The 27,700-nt window shown below is 40.0% G+C and overlaps 1 protein-coding gene and 1 pseudogene across 23 annotated transcripts in view; one reads left to right on the top strand and one right to left on the bottom strand.

The window, feature by feature from the left end:
• Window positions 1-27,700, bottom strand: part of EPB41L2 (erythrocyte membrane protein band 4.1 like 2) — a 209,416-nt gene that overhangs the window by 134,556 nt on the left and 47,160 nt on the right. The window lies entirely within an intron of this gene.
• LOC118553741 (U4 spliceosomal RNA) lies at window positions 23,373-23,492 on the top strand (annotated as a pseudogene).

Here is a 27,700-nt window from a genome sequence, read left to right as displayed (position 1 = left end):
GAGGGACATCCCCACTCCAGGGACTACAGGGAAGGTAACCGGAAATACACCAGGAGCGGAAGCAGCTTGAGGAAGTTAGTTAGAGAGATACGAATACATCTAAAGCCCTGTTCTCCATCCCAAATAGCTTCGATACCTTCTTTGGAGCTTTTTTTTTTTTTTAAAGTAGGCTCCATGCCCAATGTGGAGCACTGTGTGCGGCTTGAAACTCACGACCCTTGGGATGCCTGGGTGGCTCAGTCAGTTAAGCATCTGCCTTCGGCTCAGGTCATGATCCCAGGGTCCTGGGATCAAGTCCTGAGTCGGGCTCCTCACTCAGCGGGGAGACTGCTTCTCCCTCTGCCTGTTCTGCCTGCCGCTCCCCCTGCTTGTGCTCTCTCTCTCTGACAAATAAATAAAATCTTAAAAAAAAAAAAAAAAAGAAAGAAACTCACGACCCTGAGATCAAGACCTGAGTCAAGATGAAAAGTGGGATGCTTAACCAACTGAGCCATCCAGGCGCCCAGACACCTTTGGAGAGAATTTAAAGGAAGAAAAGAAAAACTGAGGAGAAAGGGAAAATTTGGGGAGAAAATATGGTCAATCCCCTAGAATATATTCAGTGAGAATTCTCTTAGCATTCATGTCAGCATACGATTCAAAACAGGTTCAATGGAACTATTTTCAATATGAAGTTATTGGTGTTTTAAAAACTCTGTTTGGGATAATCTTAGAATAATCTTCCAATACATTAACTTGATTTGTAAATCAAAATCTAGTAAACTACCCAGAAGAAATATAATCAAGTAAGTGCCATCTTCATGTCAGTTTAGCAGCAGAAAAGAAGTTAAATAACTCACTGAAATCACAAGGTTTGGAGAGGGCTGTTCTAATTGCAGCGTGTGCCAAGTATCTGGCTAAATGTATTTCACAGGATACAAAAACTGTAACTGTAATTCCTATTCTCACACTGTGAAGTCTGTGTCTCAGTAAAATGCCAGTTTAAAAGACAAGACAATAAAGACCACCGTCACCACCAGAACCCCATAAGAATATGTGAAAGGTTATAAAACAAAACTCCTTTTATAGAGTTGAATCCTTTCCAGGATGGGCCTTTAAGACATTCTGACAGTGCACACAAATACTATCTCTGGAACAAAACCAAAAAGGCACAGCTGCAAGACATCTTCCCCTGAAGTTGTAAGGGACTCAATAGCAGTCCTTCCTTTGAGCAAGGGAGTCTATAAAAGCCAGAAGCAGAGCTATTTCCCCCTACCAACTGCTTCATGGAACTACTTTCTCCTGATCTAAACCATAGCTTTATTAAAAACCTAAAATGGACAGCATGGACAGTAAAACTTCACAATAGATTTGTAAAAGAATTTATAAATAAAACTTGAAAATAGTAACTACTCTACGGTTTTCATTAAGAAAAATCCCCAAGTGAACCAAAACTATCCTAAGAATACATGGAGATACATATTTTTTAAATTACAGTCCATCACCATCACAAACAGGAAATTTGGATGGATTAGCAGGATTTTTTTTCCCCAACCCTCTAAGAAGTTAGTGACCAAAAAAATTAAGATGATTAGTATTAGTATTCTCAATGCTGATGTATTTTGAACTTATGATATCTGGATTATTTATGACAGCTAAGAATGAAAAAGTCAAAGACATTTTGAAATCAATTAGGAATAACCTAAGCAAATCAATGGTTTACTTCTTATACTTTCCCTGCTGTAGTTTTGACTGTTTCTATAGCAACACCAACAAATACTCTTATACAAATATTTCTGCAGCCAAGATAAAAACCAATAACCACTTCTCTAATTCATTTCTATTATGGTTTCCAACAAAAAATATCAGCCTTCCGGGGCACCTGGGTAGCTCAGTCCATTGAGTGTCCAACTCTTGATCTCAGCTCAGGTCTTGATCTCAGGGTCGTGAGTTCAAGCCCCACGTAGGGCTCCACGCTGCACATGGAGCCTACTTAAAAAAAAAGAAAAAAAAAAAGCCAGCCTTCCTAAACTTCATTCCAGAAACTTGAATACCTAAGGCTTAAATATGCCAACTGCAGATACTGCAGATACTCTCAAATTCTTCATACAGGGAAGTTAATGACAAAGAAGGTATAATTCTGTTACCACTCTGACAATAACTCATTTTGAACAACAAAGAGACAAGAGAGCAAAAGAAAGTAATTACTAACCAATTACTTACTTGGAAAATTATCTAAATTCTAGAGAAATAGAACACTGAAAACTTTGTGCCAAAATGTAAAGAATTCAATATTCAGACGCCAGGAGATAAGCAGATTTCTCTGCATAAGTTTCAGACATGCTTTCAAAATCTTTTGTTAGTGCTATGGTTTTGAAGTAAACAAAATATTTTACTAATAGCAATAGGTCTGCCTATTTTGTGAGCAAGCACTCTGCAGAATGTTTACAAATGCCCTTATTTAAGCCTCAAAACATCTCTGCACAGCAAGTGTTACCAAGTTCATTTTATACGTGAATAAAATGAGGCTCAGAGAAAGGAAATAACTTCCCTTAATGAGCATGGGATACAAAAGAGTATAGCGAGTAATTGTCAGTACTACTGTTAGACAACCTGAATTTGAATCCTGACTTAACCCCCTCACTATGCAGGAGATAGATACACAAGATTTGAATCCCATTCTATTTTATTTGAAATACATCCTTGACATGACAGCATGACGCTTATGCAACTTCCCAGTTATACGTAACCAAATGCCAAACTCAGCCTTTCCTGAAAAGTCTCACCTACCCATGCCTGACACTTCCAAGTCAACTTTATACATAAGGACTATACTCAACTGCTTCTACTCTAACCCACACATTTTCTCAAAAATATCTTTTAGAGATACATAAGGAAAACTGCAAAAACACAACTGAAAGCTCTGGATCTTTCTATTTTTCAAACATGTACATATATGTCAACAAATACTTACCTGGCATATAAGGTTAATCGCTAGATATACCACATCATGCCTTCTTTAAAGCATGGACAGCCATTTGGGAAGACCAGAGCAGTTCAAATAAAAAGCCATCGCTATAAACTTGTGAGTTAACTGTAAATGCATTAAAAAAAAAAAAAAAAAAAAAGAATGTGTCCACAGGTACTACAAACACATACACCAGATTTCCCAGAACAGTTCTGATTTCAAATATTCTATCCACTGAAGAGTGGGTTTGGGACTAATGGGTAACTGCAGGCTAGAGCGGTAAACAGAAGAAACTTAAACAAAACTTTGCAAGAAATGATGGATTCTCATTGATAGGAAAGAGGGACAGCAAGATAGGGGGAAAAAGTCCTCGGGGTGAAGCAGCAAGATGCACAAGACACTCCAGGAGATCTGGGGGGAACAGGAATCTTAAGTAGGGCAGTGAGTTCACCATTATCACTGAATCAGTCACATACAAAGGTAAGCCAGAGGCAATGCTGCAGTAGGATATTTGGAAGGATTGTTGAGGGTTTTGAAGTCCAGGATAAGGACTCTAAGCTAAAGAAGACAGGTTAGCCCCTCCTAAAGTTTGCTGGGAGTTTTGTCTTGTTTTAGTAATAGCTTTATTTAGCTACCATACAAGTCGCCCATTTTAAGTGTACAATTCAGTGACTCTTACTATAGCCAGTTGTGCAACCATCACCACAATCAATCTCAGGACATTAGCAACCCAAAAAGAAACCCCAAACTTCCTAACTTATTCTATGAGGCCGGATACCAAAGCCATCACAAAAAAAGGAAACTACAAGCCAATAACCCTAATGAATATAGAAGCAAAAGTCCTTCACAAAATACTGGTACACTAAATTCAGCAAGATATTAAAAGGAACTTACACCAAGACCAAGTGGAAATTATTCCAGGAATACAAGGGTGATTCAACACACAAAATTCAATCAATAATCATGTTCTTGAGAGAAAAATACAAGATTATCTCAATCAAAAAAGCATTTGACAAAAATCCAACATCCTTTCATGATAAAACATTCAACAACCTAGGTATAAAAGGGAACTTTCTCAATGTGATAAAGGCCATCTATAAAAATGCACCTCACACTTAATGGTAAAAGACTGAAAGCTTTGCCCATAGGATCAGAAACAAGACAGATATCCCCCTTCACCATCTCTATTCAACACTGTACTTAAAGCCAGTGCAATTAGGCAAGAAAAATAAATAAAAAGCATCCAAATAGGATAAGGAAAAAGTAAATGATCTCTATTTGCAGATGGCATGATTGTTAGATTAAAAATCTTAAAGAATCCAAAAAAAAAAAAAAAAAGGCTAATAAAGGAGTTCAGCAAAATTGCAGGATAGAAGATCAATATACATATTCAATTGTATTTCTATATGCAAACAATCCAAAAAATAATTCTAGTTAGCATCAAAAAGAATACAAAGGAATAAATTTAACCAAGGAAGTACAAGACATGTATACAGAAAAATATAAAACATTGTTCCTAAAAAAAATCAAAGACAACATAAATAAATCCATGTTCATGCATTCAAAGATTTAATAGTGTTAAGATGGCAATAATCCCCAAATTGATTGACAGATTCAAAGCAATCCCTATTAAAATTCCAACTGCCCTTTTTTTTTTTTTTTTTTGCAGAAATGGACAGGCTAATCCTAAAATTCATATGGAATTGCAAAGGACAACAGATAACTGAACTAATCATGACACAGAAGAACAAAGCGGAAGGATTCACCCTTCCTGGTTTCAAAATTTATTATAAAGCTAGAGTAATCAAAACATAGTGGTACTGGCTTAAGGACAGACGTACAGATCAGAACAGACTTGAGAGTCCAGAAACAAGCCCACATATTTATAACCAATTGATTTCAACAAAGATGCCACGTCCACGGGAAGGAAAAGACTTTTTCAACAAATGGTACTGGGACAACTGGCTATCCACATACAAAAGAATGACTCTGAACCCCTATGTCACACCATATAAAACAACTTAAAATGGACCAAAGATTTAAAATACATAGCTAAAACTATAAAATTCTTTGAAGGGAGGGAGTATAAATCTTCCTGACTTTGGATTTGGCAACACATTCCAAAACAGAACACGTAAAACACAAGCAACAAAAGAACATATGAATTAGACTTCACCAAGATTAAGAACATTTGTGAGTCAAAGGACACTACCAAGGAAACAAACAAACAAAAAAACCCCCACAGAATGGGAGAAAGTGCTTGTACCCCACACACCCAATAAGGGCACCTAGAATGCAGAATAAAGCATGCTTACATTTCAACAAAATGACAAACAACCCAATTTTAAAAGGCGCAAAGGACTTGAATATGTATTTCTCCAAAGAAGATGTAAAAATGGCCAATCATCACAGGAAAGATGCTCAACAACATTAGTCATTAGAAATTGGAAATAAGACCACAGGGAGATACCTCTTCAAATCCACTAAGAAGACTAGTGGGGGAAAAAAAAACCCACAGCCAAGTGTTGGCATGGAATTGGAGAAATCAGAACCCTCATACATTGCTGCTGTCAGGAACGTAAAATGGAACAGCAGGTTCAGAAGGTGATGTGAAGAAGGGGGAATGGGCAGTAACTGCTTAAGGTATACAGGTTTCTTTTGGGGAGATTAAATCATTCTGAGGTGATGAGGACATTGCAGAACATTTTGAATATAATAAAAACCACTGAACTGTATATTTTAAAATGGTGACTTTTAGGTTGAGTGTATTTAAAAAAAAAAAAAAAACAACCCTTTAGCTATCATTCCCTAAAACTCCCAGAGACTTTCTTCTGTCTCTATAAATTTCACTATTCTGGACATTTTACATAAAAGGAATCCTGCCATATCTGGCCTTTAGTGTCTGGTTTTTTACTTGGCGTATTATTTTCAAGATTCATTCATGTTGTAGCATGTATCAGTACTTCATTCCTTCACATGCCCAAGTAATATTACCTCTTATGGCTAGACCACATTTTGTTTATCCATTCATCAGTTGATGGGCATTTGTGTTGTTGCTACTTCCTGGCCATTACAAATAATGCTGCTGTGAACATCTGTGCACCACTTTCGTGTGGACATAGGTTTTCACTTCTCTTGGGCAATGCGTACCTAAGAGTAGAATAGCCAGACAAATGCAAGTTCTATGTTAAAGTTTTCGGAAACTGCCAAACTGTTTTCCAAAGTGGCTGCACTATTTGACATTCCCACCAGCAGCGTGCACAGGTTCCAAACCCCTGAACATCTGACTGTGGCAAAGCACGATGATGACAACTAAATGTTGCTCAAGAAAGATAAATCTGAGGGGTGCCTGGGTGGCTCAGATGGTTAGGCGTCTGCCTTCAGCTCAGGTCACGATCTCCGGGTCCTGGGATGGAGCCCCACGTCAGGCTCTGGCTGGCTCAGTGAGCGCTTCTCCCTCTCCCTCTGCCTCTCCCCCTGCTTGTGTGCTCTCTCTCTCTCAAATGAATAAATAAAATCTTAAAAAAAAAAAAAAAAGATAAATTTGAGGACCCTGTATTGGAAAGGAGAGATAGTAAAAGCAGGGATGGTCCAAATGGAAGGCTATATAAAAAGGCTCCTGTGGGGGGCAACTGGTTGGCTTAGTCGGTTAAGCATCGGACTCTTGATTTCCGCTCAGGTCATGGTCTCAGGGTCTGGGAATCCAGTCCCGCGTTGGGCTCCGCGCTCAGCGCAGAGTCTGCATGTCCTTCTCCCTCTGCTCCTCCCACTGCTCACGTGTGCGCGTGCGCTCTCTCTCTCTCTCTCAAAAAATAAGTAAAATCTTTAAGGGACAAAAAGCTCCTATGGGTGGGAGAAATGGGGGAGATGTTGGTCAAATGGTACAAACTTTGTCATGAGTAAGTTCTGAGGATCTGATGTACACTTGAATGATGACTAAAGTTAATAAGACTGTATTGGATGCTTGAAATTTGCTGAGAGTACATCTTAAGCATTCTCCTGTCCCCCACCTCCCCACAAAGAGTAACTGCAAGGTGATGGATGTTTAATCTTCATTGTGAGAATCCTCTCACAACGTTTCTGTATATCAAATCATCATGCTGTACGTTTTAAATATATTACAATTTTGTCAACTGTACCTCAATAAAGCTGGGGAGAGGAGAATAGGCTGGTGTGCAAGCAATAATAGTAAAGACAAATAAAGGACTGATATTAAATTTCAGAGAAAAAAAATCCATAGAAGTTGATATCTAAATAGATAGTAAAGAAGAGGCATAACTAAAAAATAATACCGAACTTTCAAGCCCAGAAGACTAGGAAAGGCTGCAAGATTTCGGATCTTTCAGACACTAGAGTTTGACATGATGACAGGATACCAAAGTTCTTGGAGAAGATTACAGAAATCAAGGAAAGGAATGATGATTAGGGAATCACCCCAGAACAGAGAGAAAATTATCCTAATTCTAGCATTTGTTACTATTAACTTTTTACTGTATTTCCAAGAAGGGACTATTCTTGAAAGTTCAGGTAACATAAGAGAGAGAGAAAAAAAAAAGAGCATCTTAGGAGCCAGAATTTCCTCAAAAAAAATTTTTTAAAGGACCATCTGAGGACGCCTGGGTGGCTCAGTCGTTAAGCATCTGCCTTCAGCTCAGGTCATGATCCCGGGGTCCTGGGATCGAGCCCCACATCGGGCTCCCTGCTCACCAAGGAGCCTGCTTCTCCTTCTCCCCCTCCCCCTGCTTGTGTTCCCTCTCTCGCTGTGTCTCTGTCAAATAAATCAATAAAATCTTAGAAAATAAAAATAAAAAAAATAAAAGACTATTTGGCAGGACATCGGAAGGGGCTAGAACTAGATAAAAGTCTGCATGACAAGAACAGAGTTCGGGTACTATAAAAACTAAACATGGTAGATGGAATCTACCCACTCAGAGAGGTACGTGAAGCCTCAGTGTCAGGCGAATGCACCACAGGAACATTGGCTGTGAACTAGCTCTGCAGGACAAGATAAGTGCTAAGGATGAAGGACAGGAAGCCAGTATCAGATCATTCAGTAATCATTTGTTCATTCAGCAAATACTTATTGAGAGCCCATTAGATGCCAGACAACTGTGAACACAGATATGATAACTGCCTTTGTGGAGCTTAGAACCTGATGGTGGAGAAAGGCAAATAAAGAGTCAACTGGGGAGAAGGGAGGTTATTCAGTAGGTACATTAAACAGGGAGGAGGAGGCCCAGTAGAAGAAAGAACCATAGAAGAATGGCTACCCATAGGAAATTATATCTACATTGAGACCCAAGAGTAGAATATGAGTGGCAACATGTACGTAAGTTTAGAGAGGAGAGAAACTGGACAGGTGAGCAGGGAAACCTGATTAGCATGCTGACATCTACAACAGCAAGAACCTTATAAGGTAAAAGCTACATTAAAAAGTTTGGGCGGGCGCCTGGGTGGCTCAGTGGGTTAAGCGTCTGACTCTTGGTTTGGGTTCAGGTCATGATCTCGCAGTCATGGGATCGAGTCCCACATCGGGCTCTGAGTTCAGTGTGGAGTCTGCTTTAGATTCTCTCTCCCTCTCCCTCCTGTGTGTGCGCTCTCAAATAAATTAAAAAAAAAAAAAAAAGCTTGGGCTTCTTCTGAAAAGTGGTATTTATAAAAGGATTTTATGCACAAAACTAAAAAACTTTACACTGTAGTCAGGGTAGTAGTTTTAAACAACAGGTTAAATAAAAACTAGAAAAAAGTAGGAAAACCAGACAGATCATGACATATTTATCCAGACAAGAGATAGTAACTGCATTGTTTTTAAATAAAATATTAACAAATGTATAGTCACTGCCTCCCTCTCTTCCAAAGTGAATTCTGCCATTGTAATTTCAATTCCAAAAGCAATTTGACTGATTTATTATGGAATGGGCTGAGTTACTAAAGAACAGATCCATAAAGAACACAGGAGAGACTCAAGCTAAAACTGATAGAGTTGGTGTTTATTGTTTGGGAAGAGGTTGGTTTAAGGAAGAGTCTGAAGGCTGCTTTATACTGGGATGAGAAGGTATCAGAAAAATTTATAAACCGATAAAGAGAATTTGTTTGCTGTTCTTACGAAATCACTTGTTTTTCAAGAGAGCACAGTAAAAATAAATAGTTTGTCAATTTTTTGTCAAAGTTGAGACTTACAATTCTTTGGCTACCAAGGTTAAAAATGGACCATGAGAGAGCTAAGCTTTATGCAAGTTACCATGTCTGAATATGGAAGGTGTCAGCGAAATGAGGTGGATAAATTCAAGAAATATTCAATTAGGACAATGGTAAGACTCTGGTGACACATGAGAGTTAAGGTTGAGAGAAAGAAAACAAAGATAAAGAGCAGTTAATTAGATAGCAAAGCCATTCACTGAAATAGTTAAAGGAGGAGAAAAAGGTCTGGAGACAAGTTAATAACTTCAATTTAAACTGAGTAACAGAAAAAAGAGGTATATAGAACAGAATAAGCCATTAGATAAAATGGAATCAGAAAAATATTATTCAGAGGAAGATAGAAAAAGAAAAAGGACAGGACAAATAGAAAACAAATAGCAATATGGTCCCACAAACACCAATAATTAGATTAAATATAAATGATCTAAACACATCAAATAAAAGACAGAGATCATCAGATTGAAAAAAGTTAGGACCCAATTCTATTCTGTGTATAAGAAATCTACTTTAAATGTTAGGACTAGGAACAAGAGAAATGGTATGAAGAAGCAAACTGTGATATACAGAATTGTAACAGCAAAGCAAAGAGATGGCCCTAGACCACAGAAATGAGGATCTCTGATTAATGGAAGAGTGAGGGGGGGAAAAGTCTAGGAAAAAAACTCATACTATTACAAATAAGTGTGGTCCATATACAATGCTTAGGGTATATAAGTAAATGTCCTGAAGGTTCTTACAACCTAATCACACAAATTTTAATTACTAAACTGTCTAAAATATGTCAACTTTATGGTTGTAATACTCCTTTCCTACCCTTATTTCCTCTTTCCTCTTCTACCAGGTTAGTAATGTGCACCTCCATGGCAGTGTCCTTTTCCACAGCCACACAAAACACGATGACAGTCACATGGTGGGGGGTGGGGCCTTAGGAAATCTGTGTGCTACACGAAGTATGCATTTCAGGGCCTTAATAATTAACAAAGCCTTCTTCACCTCTTCCCCATTGCACTCCTATTTAATAAATTTAAGCTAAGATTCTTTCAAATGTCTAATTTATGTCTCATAAAATAGAAAGCTCTTGAATCCCCATTTTGCCTGCCTTTGTAAATCTAATGCTATTTTTGCTCTTTGACTCTCAAAATGCTTACCTTCTTTAAAATAGCAATACACAACAAAGGTTGTTTGAACTTTACCACATAAACACTTCTTTCTACCATTTTTTAAACTTTGAAATAAAATTCTCAAAGAACATTGTGAGTGGTGCTAATTACTAGGAAAGGTGGGAACAGTATGATGAAGATCCAATATGCTTAGCATGTTATCTTTGTTTCATCCCTCTTTAGAAAAAGATGGTCTTTGCAAAAGAAAAGCGTAAAAAATATTTTTTTGAGCTTTTATTTTGAGAAGACTGAAAAGTTCACATCCATGGTTGTAATTTGTTTCTCTTGGATCTAAACATACACCCACCCATTGGCTTCAGAAAAGTGCTTGGACAGAAACCTGAGACAGTGATACTTCCTGGAATTTCAATTGAAAGAAAAAAGAAAGAAAGAAAAGAAAAAGAAAAAGTATCCTTTCCGTGAAGGGAAAACCAGTAGCAAATAATGCAAACGTTCTTTTAAATTAATACCAATCTATAAAAACCTATTCTTGCACAAAAGATACATTCATTCATTCATTCAACGAATAGTTCTAGAACAACTATTAAGAAGATTTATAGAACTATTCCCCCTCTCACACACTTGATACACAGTAAGATTCCACTGAATATTAGCAAAATGGCTCAGTAAGAAAAATTTGTTTACCCACAGTTTTGCAGGGCCATTCGTAGTTCCCAAAATGTCTCTCCCTTCTCTTTGCTACTGACTGGTTCCCTCTCCATGTAAACAATCCGATTCTTAGGAGCAAAGACTGCAATCTTACACCCATATCCCCACAGCTTAACACAGTACTTGGCATATAGTAAGGTAGCCAAAGAAACATTTGATGATGAATGAGTAATCGGATCATATTCATTTAGTATGCAGCTACAAACAAAATCCCAGTAACACACTGAAATAGACTCTGTACAGGAATCACCAGATCCTTTCCTCGCTCTTCATCCAAGCTCACTCAGTTGTCCTCTCTCTGTATGTATTTCTAAGGCTGAAATGATCATTTTTGAATTTTTAGTATCAGTTGGTCTTACTGTGAACTTATCAGCAGCTCAGGCTTATTCATCTTTGAATCCCCAGCCTAGAACACAGTAAGAGTGGGCTCTAATTTGTCTCATAATAAAGTGCAACAAATTCCAAAAATACCTGCTTAAATCATATTCCCAAGCTTCAGATTATTATTCTATACTAAACACAATATACTTAATTGGTAACAAGATTTACTATCACAATTAAGTTAAATATTTGATCCTAGTCCCCTGTATAATAAATAGTACCCACAAAGGAAAATTCATAGCACTAGAAATACAAAATGAGGCTTCCTTGGGCAGGCTCTTTTAATGAACAGTAAAAGTCACCAGAACAGATGCCCAGGGTAAACAGGTATTCTCCATAAAACCTGGCATGTATTATTTCTAAAACACAGGTATCTGTAATTAGGCCTCTTTCTTCAAATAATAATAATAATAATAATTTTTTAAAGGCTTCCAGTGGCTCTGCAGGGAGAATGAAGACCAAATGCCTCAGTATAAGCTACTGGGTTTAGCACTTGCTGGCTCCAATCCAGACCTTCAGCTTGTCTTCTGCTTCCCCTCCCCTGACCTCCAGCCATACCAGCCTCCTCAACACAAAATAAATTTTCATACTTCCGTGTCCTCATTAATGCTGACTCTCTCCTCTGTCTAGACCGTCTACTTCCCGTGTCTATCCTTGGAAGAAAAAAAAAAAATCCAACCCAAGTTTCCAGGTATGAGGTTAAAAATAAGCAGTTTGTGATCAAACCTAACAATAACTCTTCTACTGATTTTTAAGCCAGAGGATACACAGAATAAAATATGGGGTCAGGGGGAGCCCAATCAAATTATTTGGTAGTTTATGGTGCACACGCACACACACACACACACACACACACACACACACACTCACCAATCACAAGGCCATGAAAGAGAAGTCCAGTAGATGGCAAACCAACCCAGCAGGGACCCTCTACCATTCCAACAATACCCACCAACAGAGTAACCAGGATACCAAGAACAGTGAAGTCAGACTAAAATGGGTGAAGAGTAGTGCGGTCCCTCCTCTGAGACAGCCCTGACATATACATGGTAGATCACCAAGGCAATCCTCCCTATGGACAGAACCAGGGGCAGTAGGATCTGATCAGGAATCACATTTCAAAGACAAGTTATGCCTAGAGCGGTCACTGTTATTAACTTATCTAATTATCTACCCCATGATCCACACAACTGATGACCTATAGAATGTGATTTACAGCTATTCAAAGGGACAGGACAGGGCAAAGCATGGTCCTGGGGGAAACCTGAACAATGGGACTGACCACTGCAGACAGGCTGAATGGAATTGGAACCAGAGGCAGGAACATCACCAGTAGACCGTGTTCTGAGACAAAGACATTGCCTATAGATGCAGTAGGTCAACAGGACTTTATACAGTCTGCCCTTGGTAAGGGAAGGACCTTTGCAATATGCCTATAGATGCTATGCTGAAAGTACACACACATTTATATATTGTCCTCAGAGGTATAGAAAGGTGTGTGTACATACATACGTATCTATAGACAAGACGGATGATATGTAGCAGCACTCTTAACCACTCAGCATCCACACTCAACTTCCCCTTTGTCACCATCTCCCTGCCCTTTTCCTCCCACCAGAGTCAACCCCAGTCTAAGGATTTTAACTAGCTCTATTCAAACCATCTGGGTTCAGCCATAATTTGGCTATCTCCTATCCTTCTCAATCTCATTATCCCCTCCAATTCCATTTGTTAACCATACTGGAACATCAGAATTCAATAAACGCTCAATGAACTGACAAAACAACACAGTTATGACAAGAAAATTTGTTTTTGCTGTATTATCTATAGATCAAAAGTAAATATTCTCCCCCATTGAACCCCAGAGTAATGAGAACGGGGGAGGAGGATAGTTTTTCTCTTCTGGAGAAGAATGGGTCCCAGTATGCACCAATTCCCTGGGGAGAGTTTCCTTCTACTTCCACCCCTAAACTCTATAGGAATATCCATATTAAGAAAGAGTTTACTTCTGCCACTGAGTTTATTGTAACAGGATCGGTCCTGTACCAGTTGTATATTTATCTTTAAAAAAAAAAAAACAAAACAGATGGAATGGCACGACACAGGGCTTGGTATCATTATATGAAACAAGTCCAGCTGACGGCTAGACACATACAAACACTGAAATCCCTGTGCACCTCTGCCCAGATGACAGGAGCTGGGCTACAGCAGAACCAGCTCTTGTTGGGAATCAGTGAGCCAGCTGTCCGGGAGGAGCCAAGGCTTATGTGATCAGACCTTTACTTGTTTCAAAGGCTTCTTAACAGTTCTAATAGAGACTTGTTATGCTTTTATGATCCTGGAAAACATCCAAAATGATCAGCCTATCCTTTTTTGACACATGTATCTTCAGGCAATAAATGTACACGCTTCCTACTAATGGAGAACTTCCAAGTGAGTCCATATAAATGAAATGAGTGCCCTATGGATTCACCTTTCCAAAATTAAGTACTACCAGCTTAAGAATTTACAGAGACACATTCGCCATATTTTGCCAAGGGAAAATAAGCAGGTTTAAAAGGATAATGCTGTTGTTTTAACCCATGTGTACATATTCACAGATAAAAGACAGGAAATGCTCAGTCCAAATGATAACAGTGGTTGTTCCTAAATGCAGACAATGAGAAATTTTTTGCTTTATTTGTAGTTCCTTATATTATCGAGTTTTCTTCAGTGACTAGGTTACTATGATTAAGAAAAAAATTTAAATAGATTAAGGTCCATTAAAACAAAATATATGAAGTTTTCTCTCGTTCTGTATTCCCAGCTTTAGCAGTTTTAAAGGCAGCGCAAAACAGAATGAGTAAATCCCAGTAAAATTATAATAAACTGGTACCATGCCATGTGGTATAGATTTACCTGAAACACAGAGGTACATTCATACTATCCCTCTTTGAGCTTGGCACTGTATACAAGAAATTACTGGACTCTAAGAAGCACACACTTTCAGACACTGTTACATCAGAGGCCTTTTTTTTAAAGTTAGATTTTAACTGGATTTAAAAGAATGAAAGGAATTTCCTGGATTTTATCAGGGCAATTTCCCAACAGATTTTTGCCCCCACTTCTTAATACAAGGATTAAAGCCACTTAGCAAATTAGAGCTCATTCTTGCCACTTAAAATGCTATTAAGATATAAATTAAGAGATCTTTGAGAAGCAATACACATCAACAAAAGGCTTAGAACTCCGGCTCAGAATTAGTTGCATGAACAGTGTCCTATAAAGTTAGTCAAAAAGCAGCAAACATCTGAGGGCCTGAGTGCAGGAGGGATCGACTTTCGGACCACACAACACTACGGAGAGACGGGGAACGCATATCTACATTCGATCAAGAAAGAGCCTTTCTTTGTTTTGTTCTCATATGACAAGTATCACTGTCAAGTTTTCACTACAACTTCATTAAAATACCAAGCCATACACACGCACAATTTAACACAGCACAAGGAGGACAGGGACATATTTTTGAGAACTGCAAAATGGCATCTGCAGAATGTCTCAAAGGAATGACAAAGGCACTTCTTTGGCCCCAACAAAGAGAACAATGTTTCCACTAGGACACTACAGGACTATTGCATTTCAAGGGGGGCTGGGGGGAAGGCAATAAAAATTAACACAAAACAGAACTGAACCAGTAGAATGACAGTCTGTAGGGCAGAATTAAAAGAAAGTATTGAGGATGCAAGTTTCACTCGGAGCACACAAAACTAAGAGTCCTTACTGTTCTTTAAAAACTGGGCAATTTCAAATATTAAATTTGAAAAGAAAAATTACAACTCCAAAACTGAGAACATAAAATTACTTATCTCAGCAACCAAATCAACTAAGATTTTTAGGTTCATAAACACTGTGCTTCTATGATTCATGTTGTACAACAGGTAGCTTATAAATAAGCTATGCCATCATTATGCTGAACAATCTACACAGATCATTTCATTTCTCATGACCACTCAGAAATGTAGTATCAATGCCTCCATTTTACAGATAAGGAAAGTGACTCAGTATCACGCAGATCTAATCAATTCCAACTCTCTCCCTTATTAGCTAGGACTTTGACTTTCTTTCCGAGACATTTTTACTCTAAATTTTGGGACTATCAATGTCAAATAATATTCACAAGGATTAAAGACAAACTACTGTCCAAGAACTTTCCTAAAATAGCATACTACAATGGAACTAGAAGCTTAATAAATTGGGGGTGGGGATATCGGGATATACCCACTTTTAATCAACCAAGTAACATTTTCAAAACACTATTAAGAGAAGGGCTTAAGAAACATCTTCAGGGAGGGGGAAAAAAAAAAAAAAACAGAATGCCAAGGACCAGGATTCATTACAAAAAGTGAATATCTGAACATGCTGGATGAAGAAAGATCAGAATCAGGACCTTATGCTGATTGTTCCTCTTTTACTTGAAGTCTGTGTACTTTATCTGCAGTAGATAGTATCCTAGACAATAATTTGAAGACTTTTACATTGTGGAAAAAACAGTTTTAATGATAAACAGCAGACTCTGATTAAAATAAGTAGAACCAGTAAATATGTTACCAACGGGGACATTTTTCTCATAACGATTTCTTTCTCATCAATTGTTAGCCCTATTTTGAATCTCTACCCAACTAATCTTCCTCAACTCCGGTTATGATCACACCATTCATCTGTTCAAACTCAGTAACTGCAGAAAGAAAACCCAAATTCTTCCATGCAAAACGCAGAGTCCTCCAGGCTCTGGCTGGACCCTCCTTTCCAACCTCTCTGCTCAGGTCTGTCCAAGAAGAATTCTACTGTTGAAGAAAATCTACTCCAATCTGCAGGCTCACTCCACTGGCCTCTTCTCAAAAGTCAGCTGGTTGGAGCATGCCCATCATCTCCCCTACCACGGGGCCAGTCCAGCTCCCAGGCTAGGAGCTTGCCAAAGACCTCCCCACCACTCCCAGCTCAATGCCACCCCTCCCTCCCCCTCTTCCCTCCGCACTTGTCCACAGGCCAGGCCCTATGCCCACATCTCACCTACTAAATACGTCTGTTAATCCTCTCTGGACGCTTCAGAGCAAAAAAACACACCCCTATGCACCAAGTTATACTTAGTATGTTTGCGTAGAAAGAAATGAGGTTGTAAGAAAACATCTTTAAGAAACTTAAGCACCTATTTTTTCAAACAATTCCAGGCATCATAAGCTTGTTTTTCTATTATCTAACATAATCACCTTAATGAGTCAATAAAGAAGGCCTAATATTAAACAGCACTCTAATGGAATATTATTTTGGCACACTTACAATGAGAAATCTCAGACAATCTTTTAAGATTCATATTAGTGAAGTGTGAGGTGTGTGGAATTTACTACCTTCAGTCTGCATGATTGGTTCTCATGGATTAAGACTCACCTAAAGGGCCATTATCTTCAAAAAGGTATTAAATTCTCAGAAAAACAAGGAAAAAAAAAAGTGGTTCCAAAGTCAGTCCTACGACAATGTGTTTTGGGATACACAGTCCCCCTGAACCATATAATTTCAGATACGAGAGGGACCTGAAAGAATTTAGCCAATCCTTTACATCACAGACACTAGAGAATCTAAGAAATTTTAAACGGAGTGAAGTGACAGAGATCTTTTTAGAATGTCCTGAGCAGAGGCCGAAACCTAACCTCCTGGCAAAGGATATCGGCCAGGTATTTCTCATTTGTATTAATGTGTTAAATCAACCAGGTGATGAGCTCACGTTTCTGAATGAATTTGCCTCTGAGCACTTTCTGAAAAGCTTACTTTTCCCAAACACACTTTCCTCTTGTATCTTCTCTCAATGCACCCCACATTGCTGACCTTCCAATTCTCTACAGGTGTAAAAACAGTATGAAATTGTCGAGTAGTAGTTAAAACACAACAGCCACAGGCATTACTATAATCTCTCCTTCGTGCGTAGCATTTATCTGATGAAAGCACAGAGGATCTTCCTTTCACCGCTCGAGTGGGTACAGAAATCACAGCAGAAAGCTGGATGAGGAATGGCTGGAAAAGAGAAGGGGCACCTGTCCAGAAAAGCAGCAGCTATGGCTATCAGAACTGAGACCTCAGACAAGAAATCCACTACTTCATGCTTCTGGAACACACACTCACAATTGTGCAACGGTTACAGAACTTTTAGAATATAGCTATATAAATACAATGGAAGCCTGTCTTCCAGGAAACCCGGCCAACCCAAATACCTACCGCACACCCAAATCTGGACCAGATCTGTGCGGGTTTCTCACTGGTCATCACTCTCTACTGACTTCTGCTGCAGGACAGCACCCTTAGCAAATAGAATTCACGGATATTCATTCCGTTCTGGGAGAATGGCATTGTAACTAACACAAATACCACTACCTTCAAGCGGTCAAAACAGCGCATCCAAAGAAAAACACCAACTCACGTTTACCAGTAATGCTTTCACTGGGTAATCACAGAGCTCTTCAGAACTCACACTTGCAGCCCAGGTCTGCAATCAGTGTAGCACCTTGCTCAGTGGCACCGCACAATCCAAGGACACTTGGATTAGGATAAACGCCTTAAGTCGCAGTGCTGACACAATTCAGTTCCTAACGCTTATGTCAGAGGGGGCCCAGCCCGGGGCAGGCAATAATACGACAGATACTAGAACCCAACAGTAAACAGAAGTATTTTCAGTAAGTAGAATTCCTTTTCCAATCATAAAATTCCCAAGTTACTTTACTCCTTTTGCAGAACCAAACAGGTGGAAAATAATTCCAAAAGGCCTAGAGGGTATGCAGAACCATCATTGCTTAAATATAACAAATAAAAAAAGACTCCAAGAGAAATAAACTCACACTCTAGCAACACGTGAAACCATCTGCACAAGTACATTGCAACTACACATTTAAGGGAAAAGCGCAGACATGGGCGCATGCGCACATACATCGCACACGGGGTCCCCTGTCCATAAAGTGATGTGGCTGCTTTCCTGGGCAGCTCCTGAAATCGGTCTCCTTTTGCAACACATCTTCTGTGTCCTGACACTTTTCTACAGTGAACAAGTCAGGAGACAAGCAAGCCACTGATCCGAAAGGATTTGATTCTTTATATTATACTAAATTAAACAAACTTTTTGGTGCAACACTAGAGAATAAATTAAGTACAGTATCATAAGAAATGCAGAGCACCGTCAGGAAAAAAAGAATTTTTTTTTTAATTCTGTGTCTTCCTACTCTAGCTGCTCAGGCTATGTCCATCCTATTTCTCCAGCACTTAAGCTGTCATCTCTAGTCAAGTTCCCCACCCACCCCAATCACCGGAAAAACTTCTGGAAAAGCACCAAAAGTATAATCAGCTTTGCCAAATGACATTCAGATTCTGTCCCCACCCTAATATTTGGCTATTTATCCTTATTTCTCGATCTCTTTCCATTCTTTCTCCTGTCCTCGGGCCCCCACCTACAAATATATCCTAGTAATTATTTCCTTTCTTCCCCACTCCCTACTCCTCAGATTTTCTACACTAAATTTCTTCATTCCCTTCGTTGTCTTTAATTCTTCCCTCAAGATGCAGAAAGCCAAGACGTACAAAATTATTAACTCTTCAAGATGCAGAATTTAATATGCTGGAGACTTCCTGTGGAGGAATTTTTCCAAGAAAAACAAAAACGGAGGATTCTCCATCACCTATTTTTTAGACATCCTTCCCAGCTCACTAAAGTCACTTCAGCTGTTTTGGTTTGTTCTCCATTGACCAAGGGTCAAACAGAGGTGAGGGTGAGTCTGAGAATGCGTGCGCCAGTACATCATCTGAATCCGTAACTGCCTCAAAAAGGACATCTAACTACCTGTTGACCAAAACAGATGTGCAAATCATGCTAGACTTGTTTCTTCTGCAGAGATATTCCTGCGATTGACGGTGCCAGCATGACTAATAGCTCCCAGAGGTGAAAGAAGAGGCCATGTGCCCTAATTTGCCCTAACTGTGCTCAGCACCTTTTTAACAAGTCAGAGTAATAACAGTGCGAACCTAGGAGGTGCTCCGCTAGAACTGTGAAGACACAGCAAAAGGAGGGGAAAGAGAGAGGCAGGCAGGAAGGGAAACGACAGGACAACCTCCCCATCCTTGAGGAGCTGATGAACTAGACACTAACACATGCAACCCCAGGGAAAGTTACCATTCATCAAATACTCAAAATGTCAAGCCATAAGACGGGGTGAGCAATATGCCAAAGGAATGATGCCGCTAAGAATTCCTATGGGAATGCAGCAGAAGAAAGCAAATCTATTCCAGAGTAGAAGAAATGTGGCACAGGAAATAAGAGTTTGGCAAAAGCACTAAAAAGTTTTAAGAGACTTATTGGCTTTAACATGGAAGAAATGAAAGGCTTCAAATCTATGGATGTTTATTCTAAATGTAAAGCCTACATTTTTAACTTCCACTCCTCTCGGGTTCACCTCAAATAACCCTAAGGTAGCAGCAATTCAGCCATATCACAATGGTTTTCAAACTTCTCCAAAGTACCTGGGACAAATTAGCTACACAGGTGTGTTTGGGTAGTTTCAAGGTTTTACTTTTTTTCGTAGTCAAAGTTAAAGTTAGATGGATTTAACACTTTAAGGCAAATCTAATGATCTGTAATGTATCCTAGAGGATAATACCTCACAAATTCTCCCCAGTAAATAAAGTGAAATAGGCAGCACGGTACAGTGAGAAGTAAATGGGAATCAGTGGAACCAGTTCCAATTCTAGCTCCGAAACAATTTTGAGCAAGTCACTTAACCCCACTTTTCTAAATTTCCTCTTCTAGAAAATAGAGGAAAGATGAATTCTCTCTGAACGTGCCTTACAGTTCTAAAATTCTACATTTAAAAAAAAAATACTTGGCATGGTAAACTACACACAAAATGAAGCTGGATGAAAATGGACATCAAATCCAAATATACAGTATGAGCCCCGAAGTCTTTATTCTATAAGCTAGGAGTAGGGTACAAGGATAGACACAGACTACTAATAGTGATTGTGTTTGAAAGTGAGAATCAAGCTTTTACTATTTATGGTTCTCTATTCCAAATTTTATTCAACAAACATGTAAGTTTATCATTAAAAAGATCCAATCCCTTGACTCCAAGCTTACCATTTGGAATCAGAGCTCTTCAGCCTCTATGAAATATGCCGGAAATCAGAGTTCTCTTAGAAACACTATAGTCCAGTCTTCCAATTAGGGGGGGCAGCAGAGGGGTGTAAACACTCAACTTTGTTCTTCCACAGCTATTTTTCTCATCTAGTCTGAAACCCCTCCTCTGTCCCCACCCTTCCCCTTAAAAATCTCTTGGGAGTGATTGAACGCAAGTAACCTAAAACTGGAATTTCTGGGACTGTCTGCTTCTCAAAAAGTACTGTATTTTCATCTCGCTACCTCTACACACACAGAATTGAATTTCATACTTATTTTCACAACAAAAGCTCACAGTAGTCCTTAAGTATTCTTTGTAAAAAGGGAGGAGCGGGGCGGGGCAGGGCAGGCTACGTAGAACAAAACGATGCGGCACCTGTGGGGGTGATGTCATCACCAGCCGTGGCTCTAGAAAACAAGCTGTGGCTAGGATCCCCAAGCCGACCTCACACTATTTAACAAAAACAGTCCTTCCTGGCCCTAGAAAACCTCACTCACACTTGACTGCTCTGCTGAGGAAGCCCTATACTTGCAACTTTGCAGCTTTAAACACTTTGTAGAGCACAGCATCAAATACCGTCTGGACCATCTTTGGAGAGCTACGCTTAGCTGCTCTAAATTGTATTTAGTATCTGGCAGGCCTGAAAAGGACTAACTCTGCACTCCTGTCCACAGGCAGGATATAGGGACTCCCGACTCATGACAGGCCTGATTGAAAAAAAAAAAAAAAGAACCACACATACACCCCAGCTCCAAATGAAGTGACTGACTTGGTTGCGAAAGGGGTGGGCACAGCGGGGAATGAGGCCAGGTGTCAAAAAGTGAAATCCTGGGGTGCCTCGCTGGCTCGGTGAGTGGAGCACATGACTCGATCTCAGGGTTGGGAGTTTGAGCCCCACCTTGGGTGTAAAGAGGACTTAAAAGTAAAATCATAATAAATAAATAAATAAATAAAATTGAGAGGTGAGCCTCAATCTTCATTCTGTAAAATGAGGCTAAGAAAATACAATGCATGGCTATTCATACAGATAAAAATAAAATACTGTTGGTAGAATGACGGTTTTTAACATAAACACTAAGTTCATGTTAGCTATTATTTTCTTGCCCCACAGTAACGGTCATTAAAGGGAATACTAACTCCTCGAGTTTACTTAAGATCCAATCAATCTATAATATGCCTGAAAGTACTTGAAAAAAAGTACTGGCAAACTTTCAACACTTCTAAGGAAAATACACAAGGAGTTTTAACTACAACATATTTGCTCCCCAGGAAGAATGGGTGGGATATGACCCTTTCTGCCACCCTCTAGTCATAGTAGAAAACACCCACGGAAGAATCCCTATCCGGCCACTCCTCCAGCAAGGGGCGCACCCAGAGATGAGGTACCTGACACGAGCTTGGGGTAAGAACTCGGGGTAACGGGCTGAAGTGCTACAGGATCCTGGACCTCCACCCAATCTCCTAACTCCCCTACCCACCAGGGCCTGGTCACCTTTCCCTCCCTTTTTAAGAGCCACAGAATGTAGCCTCCTGCTTCCTTCCCACTGCCAACGCCTGACCAAGATGATCCAGTATAAAGGGAAACTAGACTCTCCACCTCCCAGGTTCAGTCTAGAAAGCAACCCAGGCCTTGCAACTTACTACCACAATTTTTTTTTTTTTAAAGATTTTATTTATTTATTTGAGAGAGAGAGAGAGAGAGCACATGAGAGGGGGAGGGCCAGAGGGAGAAGCAGACTCCCCGCTGAGCAGGGAGCCCGATGCGGGACTCGATCCTGGGACTCCAGGATCATGACCTGAGCCGAAGGCAGTTGCTTAACGAACTGAGCCACCCAGGCGCCCCTTACTACCACAATTTTACTACTCCTAACAACGGGGACATGGCCGAGGAAAGGCTAAGTGTGCGTGCCTGTTTTCACTTACATTCTAAGGCCAAAGCCAAAATTCACACTCGGATGCTAATGCTAATATTTCTTCATTTTTAAAAAATCCTGAACACAGTAGGAGGAAGACGCTAGAACTTATATCTTACAAATCCCAAGACTGCGTCTACTTGATTTTTTATAGACCTGATCTCCTCCTAATCCTCTAAAATTTTCAACTATCTATTGCTGACTATGTGTTCTACAGTCAACCCATCACTGAAAATCGCAGAAAGCTCTCTCCCTATGACCCAAAGCACACCAACAGTCTCCTCTCCTCACTGCCTAGCTTTTAAAAGATCTTAGCGATGACCCAGACTCTGGTACTTCCCTAATTGGACAGTGAAGCTGCAGAGACCCAGGGCTGAGTCAGAGCTCACCCTATATCTGAGCCACACTTCTCTCCACCACCTTACAATGTTCCAAGTTACTAGGGAAGAGGGGAGCTGAATCCCAAACCTTCACATGTATAATGCATTCCAAATTGAAATCATTTTTATTATCATACTCCTACTCCTTTTTATAAGGCCGTGTGGGTGTGTGTGTGTGAGAGAGAGAGAGAGAGATCCTGCCCTCCTCACCATTTTAGTTACCCATTCCCACAGTCATACCCCAAGCACTGGCTTTCAAACTTTTCCACATGTGACCCGGAGTAAAATATTTCCTTCCCTCCAACCCAGTTTGCAAATACAATGTAAACATACCCAGTTTTAATGGAAACAAAGTTTTCAAAAGACTATGTGTGATCCACTCTGATCCAGACTAATGCCTAAACTTAGGCAGATTGTGCTAAATCCAGCCCCCACCCCTGGGTTCAGTGAGCCTTCTGCCAGTGGATTTCCTCAGCCAGAAAAAAAGGGCACCTCTTTCCTCCCACTGCCCCTCTCCTTCCCTCTCCCAAAGGCGAAGCTTTGTGCAGGGGCAGGATCACAGCCCATGAGGCTGACCCGAAGCATGATTATTGCTCATTGAAAACTTTTCCCAAAGAGGGAATCTTCTTTTAATTCATGTAATAACTCTGCAGAGTCTAGATAAGACCCTGACTCCCATGCTGTTTATTCTTTCTCATATTCTAAATGCCAGTCCTAGCCTTTTTTTTTTTTTTGGCTGTTTGCATTTATTTTTTTATGTTATGTTGGTCACCATACAGTACTTCATTAGTTTTTGATGTAGCGTTCTATGATTCATCATTTGCGTATAACACCCAGTGCTCCATGCAGTATGTGCCCTCTTTAATACCCATCACCAGGCTAACCCATCCCCCCACCCCCTCCCCTCTAAAACCCTCAGTTTGTTTCTCAGAGTCCATAGTCACTTATGGTTCGTCTCCTCCTCCGATTTCCCCCCTTTATTTTTCCCTTCCTTCTCCTAATCTCCTCCATGCTATTCCTTATGTTCCACATGAGTGAAACCATATAATTTGTCTTTCTCCACTTGACTTATTTCACTTAGCATAATCCCCTCCAGTTCCATCCGTGTCAATGCAAATGATGGGTATTCATCCTTTCTGATGGCTGAGTAATATTCCATTGTATATATGGACCACAGGTTCTTTATCTATTAGTCTGTTGAAGGGCATCTCGGCTCTTTCCAAGTTTGGCTATTGCGGACATTGCTGCTATGAACATCGGTGTGCATGTGCCCCTTCTTTTCACTACATCTGGGTCTTTGGAGTAAATACCCAGGAGTGCAATGGCTGGGTCATAGGGTAGCTCTATTTTTAACTTTTTAAGGAACCTCCACACTGTCTTGCAAAGTGGCTGTACCAATTTGCATTCCCACCAACAGTGTAGGAGGGTTCCCCTTTCTCTGCATCCTCTCCAACATCTGTTGTTTCCTGCCTTGTTAATTTTTTCCATTCTAACTGGTTGTAAGGTGGTATCTCAATGTTGTTTTGATTTGAAATTCCCTCATGGCTAATGATGTTGAACATTTTTTCATGTGTCTGTTAGCCATTCATGGGTCTTCTTTGGAGTAGTATCCATGTCTTCTGCCCATTTTTTGACTGGATTATTTGTTTTTTGGGTGTTGAGCTTGAGAAGTTCTTTATAGATTTGGATACTAGCCCTTTATCTGTAGTGTCATTTGCAAATATCTTCTCCCATTCTGTGGGTTGCCTCTTTATTTTGTTGGCTGTTTTCTTCGCTGTGCAGAAGCTTTTTTAAATGATTTCTTGAAAAATCCTGCCCTAGACCTATAATCCTACCATTATCTTAATTTCCTGCATCTCAACCTTTGATTATCTTCCATCTTTCTAGCTCAATCCCTCTCGAACCCCAACTCCAACAATTCTTTGATCTGAGCAGCCTGTGCCCCTCCCACTTCCCAATGCCAAGTCTTTGTTACCCTCCTTCAGCACCTTGGATCCCATGGGCCACCACGATAGCCTTAACTCCCAGCTCCTCTCTCCTCCAGCATGTTCGAATGTTCCACCTAACTCTGGCCTTACTTACTTGCAACCATGCAGCAAAACAAAAATAGCTATGATAACTTTTCTCAAAAATCACAACCACAGATTTTAATTGGACTCAGATCTCCAGAAATCCTAGGACAGTTCCCTCATCAACCCACCCTACACTTCCACTCTCCTGGACACAGATTTCACATCTAGGCAAAAAGCTAAAAAAAACAACAAAAAACTACAGACTAAAAATATAGGACACTGGAAATTGGATCTTCTTATGGGTTCAGCCACAATCTAACTACAGCTGTCCTCCAAGAAGGAAAACCAGATATTGCTTAACAATCTCATAGTTGTAAATGGAAGTTACTAGAGTAAAAAAAAAAAAAAAAAAGACTTTGCAGTACAAGGCTGACTTCCAATAAGTTTAAGAGCATTTTGCCATTAAAGAATAAAAGAAAAAGTGTATTTACTCTCAGAAGTGTTTTTGTTTTCTTTTTTTGGAAAATGTTTGCCAATCTTCTCCTTAATTCTCTTACCAAGTAGTCCATGTACAACTCCGCCCTGCCTCTCTAATCAGACAGGCAGAACAGTGTATTGTCCAAATATAATTTGTTCAACCATGCAAACACCTGTGAGATCAAGCATGTTCAATTTGCAAGGGACAAGTCCAATGGCATGGCCACGGTGATAAGAATGGATGCCCTGTTAGGGGGCCTTTTGCTGAAAGAAAGCTTTTCCATTATCTCTATTTTGAATCAAAATGTCAAATAAATGCTTTCATGTAACTCAAGAGAAAAATAAGACACATACATTATAGAGTTGCTATTTATTCTAACCCAGGCCACTAATGGGGACACTAATGCACATAAGAAAAACCCCAGAGTAAAAGGAGTCTGCGTCTCTTGAATTCAAGGGCCAAGAGAAGGAAAGCTAAGAAAACATAATGTGTCTGAGGAGGCCATAAAAGGTCAAGCCCAGAATTTAACGTACCAGATAGGAGCACTGCTACAGGGAAATCACCGCAGGACTCCAAGGGTCATTTCTATCACATTAAAACACAGTTCTTCCCCGGAGGGAGGGAACACACACGACTCACACAGTTGAGAAATCTAGACTGAAATCACACTGCCAGCAAACAAGCAGATTATGTTCCAGCACAGGCAGAGAACACAAGATAATCAAGCTTGAAGGAACCTCAGGAAGAGGACACGAACACCACTTGGACCTGCCATCCACTGGTGGCCAAGGCCATGGGCTAGCCTACCAGCCTCAGTCAAGCAGAATGAAAAAAAAAAAAATGTGCACAATGGTCCAGCTAATGTAACAATTCCTACCTTCCTTACTTACACTCCTTCCCCAGCACACTTTAACTTTCAAATACCTACTGTTTTCTCCTTTGGTTTTAAGGTTGCTAAACTGTTTGCTTCTCCTCTTCCTCCACCATTCAGTCATTCAACATTTAGGGAATAAAGGGTCACTATGCACCTAGCACTGTGCTAGGACATCACAACCTAGTAAGCGACACACGGAGAAAGCCACCGATTCATTGTAGGAAATACCTACATAAAGCAAGCTGGTAAGAAAAAGAAAAAAAAAAAAGGCTAAGAGCAGAGAATGGAGTGAGGTAAAGTGGAGCCATCTCTAAAGGACCAAGGAGCCAAGAAAGGTGGAGAATCCCACGCACTTGCCACAGCATCAAGATACCACTAGGAGTGGGGTGCCTGGGTGGCTCAGTTGGTTAAGCGACTGCCTTCAGCTCAGGTCATGATCCTAGAGTCCTGGGATCGAGCCCCACATCAGGCTCCCTGCTCAGCGGAGAGCCTGCTTCTCCCTCTGACCTTCCCCCCTCTCATGTACTCTCTCTCTCTCTTTCTCCCTCTCTCAAATAAATAAATCTTAAAAAAAAAAAAAAAAAAGATACCACTAGGAGTTGTTCCTTTCAACTTTTAACATTCAATCCAAATCACAAAGATGAGACCCAACAACTCACAAGGTAATCAAATACAAAAAAGTCAGTCAATTTCCCTAACGTGGTAGTTATTTGCTAAACATTGTACCTAGAGATTTCTTCTTTTTAAGCCCACCTAAAAATTCCACTTATCCACTGTATTTTAGTTTTCAGTTTACAAAGTTAATCAGTGCTTGACCCTGTAGATATGTGTGGACCTACGTACATAGAGCATTCACAACTGCATACTCTGCTCCTCAATATAATTATGAGAGGCACACTCGGACCTTCAGTCCAGTCAAAACTTGGGTGGGCATCCCTTTTATTCTTTTGCTTCTCTCTCACCCCAAACCCAGGTAGTTCATGTACCATTGGTAACAGGCAGTGCATTTATCGTAACTGAGATAATGGCAAATAATACGTCAAAGCTGTGATCTCTTCTAAGTCAGGATGGGGGGCTGAAGGTAAAGTAGGAAGCAGCAGAAAGACACTCCAATGTAAGGTCAACTTGTGTTATTTGGCTTAGGGCTGGGTGAGCAGACAGATGGAGAGCCTCTTCCTTCACCTCTCAAATAGAAAATAAAACTCACCTAGTTACCATGGAGTTGTTTTGCTATGAAAAAAAATCTCATGAAGACAGAAACCACTTCTAATTAATTAGATTTGATCCGTGTCCTAGGATAGCTACATCAAGGTTTTCAACTTCTGCACGATGGACACTTTGGCCCGTAATCCTTTGTTGTGAGGCGCTGTCCTGTGTATTGTAAGATGTTCAGCAGCAACCCTAGTCTCTATGCAAGATGCTAGCAGTGCACCCTCAAGTCTTGGCGATCACAAATGTCCCCAAACAGCACCAAATGTCCCTCCTGGGACAAAAACAAAA

This window comes from Halichoerus grypus, chromosome 9 (assembly GCF_964656455.1).
Source record: "Halichoerus grypus chromosome 9, mHalGry1.hap1.1, whole genome shotgun sequence".
NCBI classification, from domain to species: Eukaryota; Metazoa; Chordata; class Mammalia; order Carnivora; family Phocidae; genus Halichoerus; species Halichoerus grypus.
This window is presented reverse-complemented; position numbering and strand designations above follow the sequence as displayed.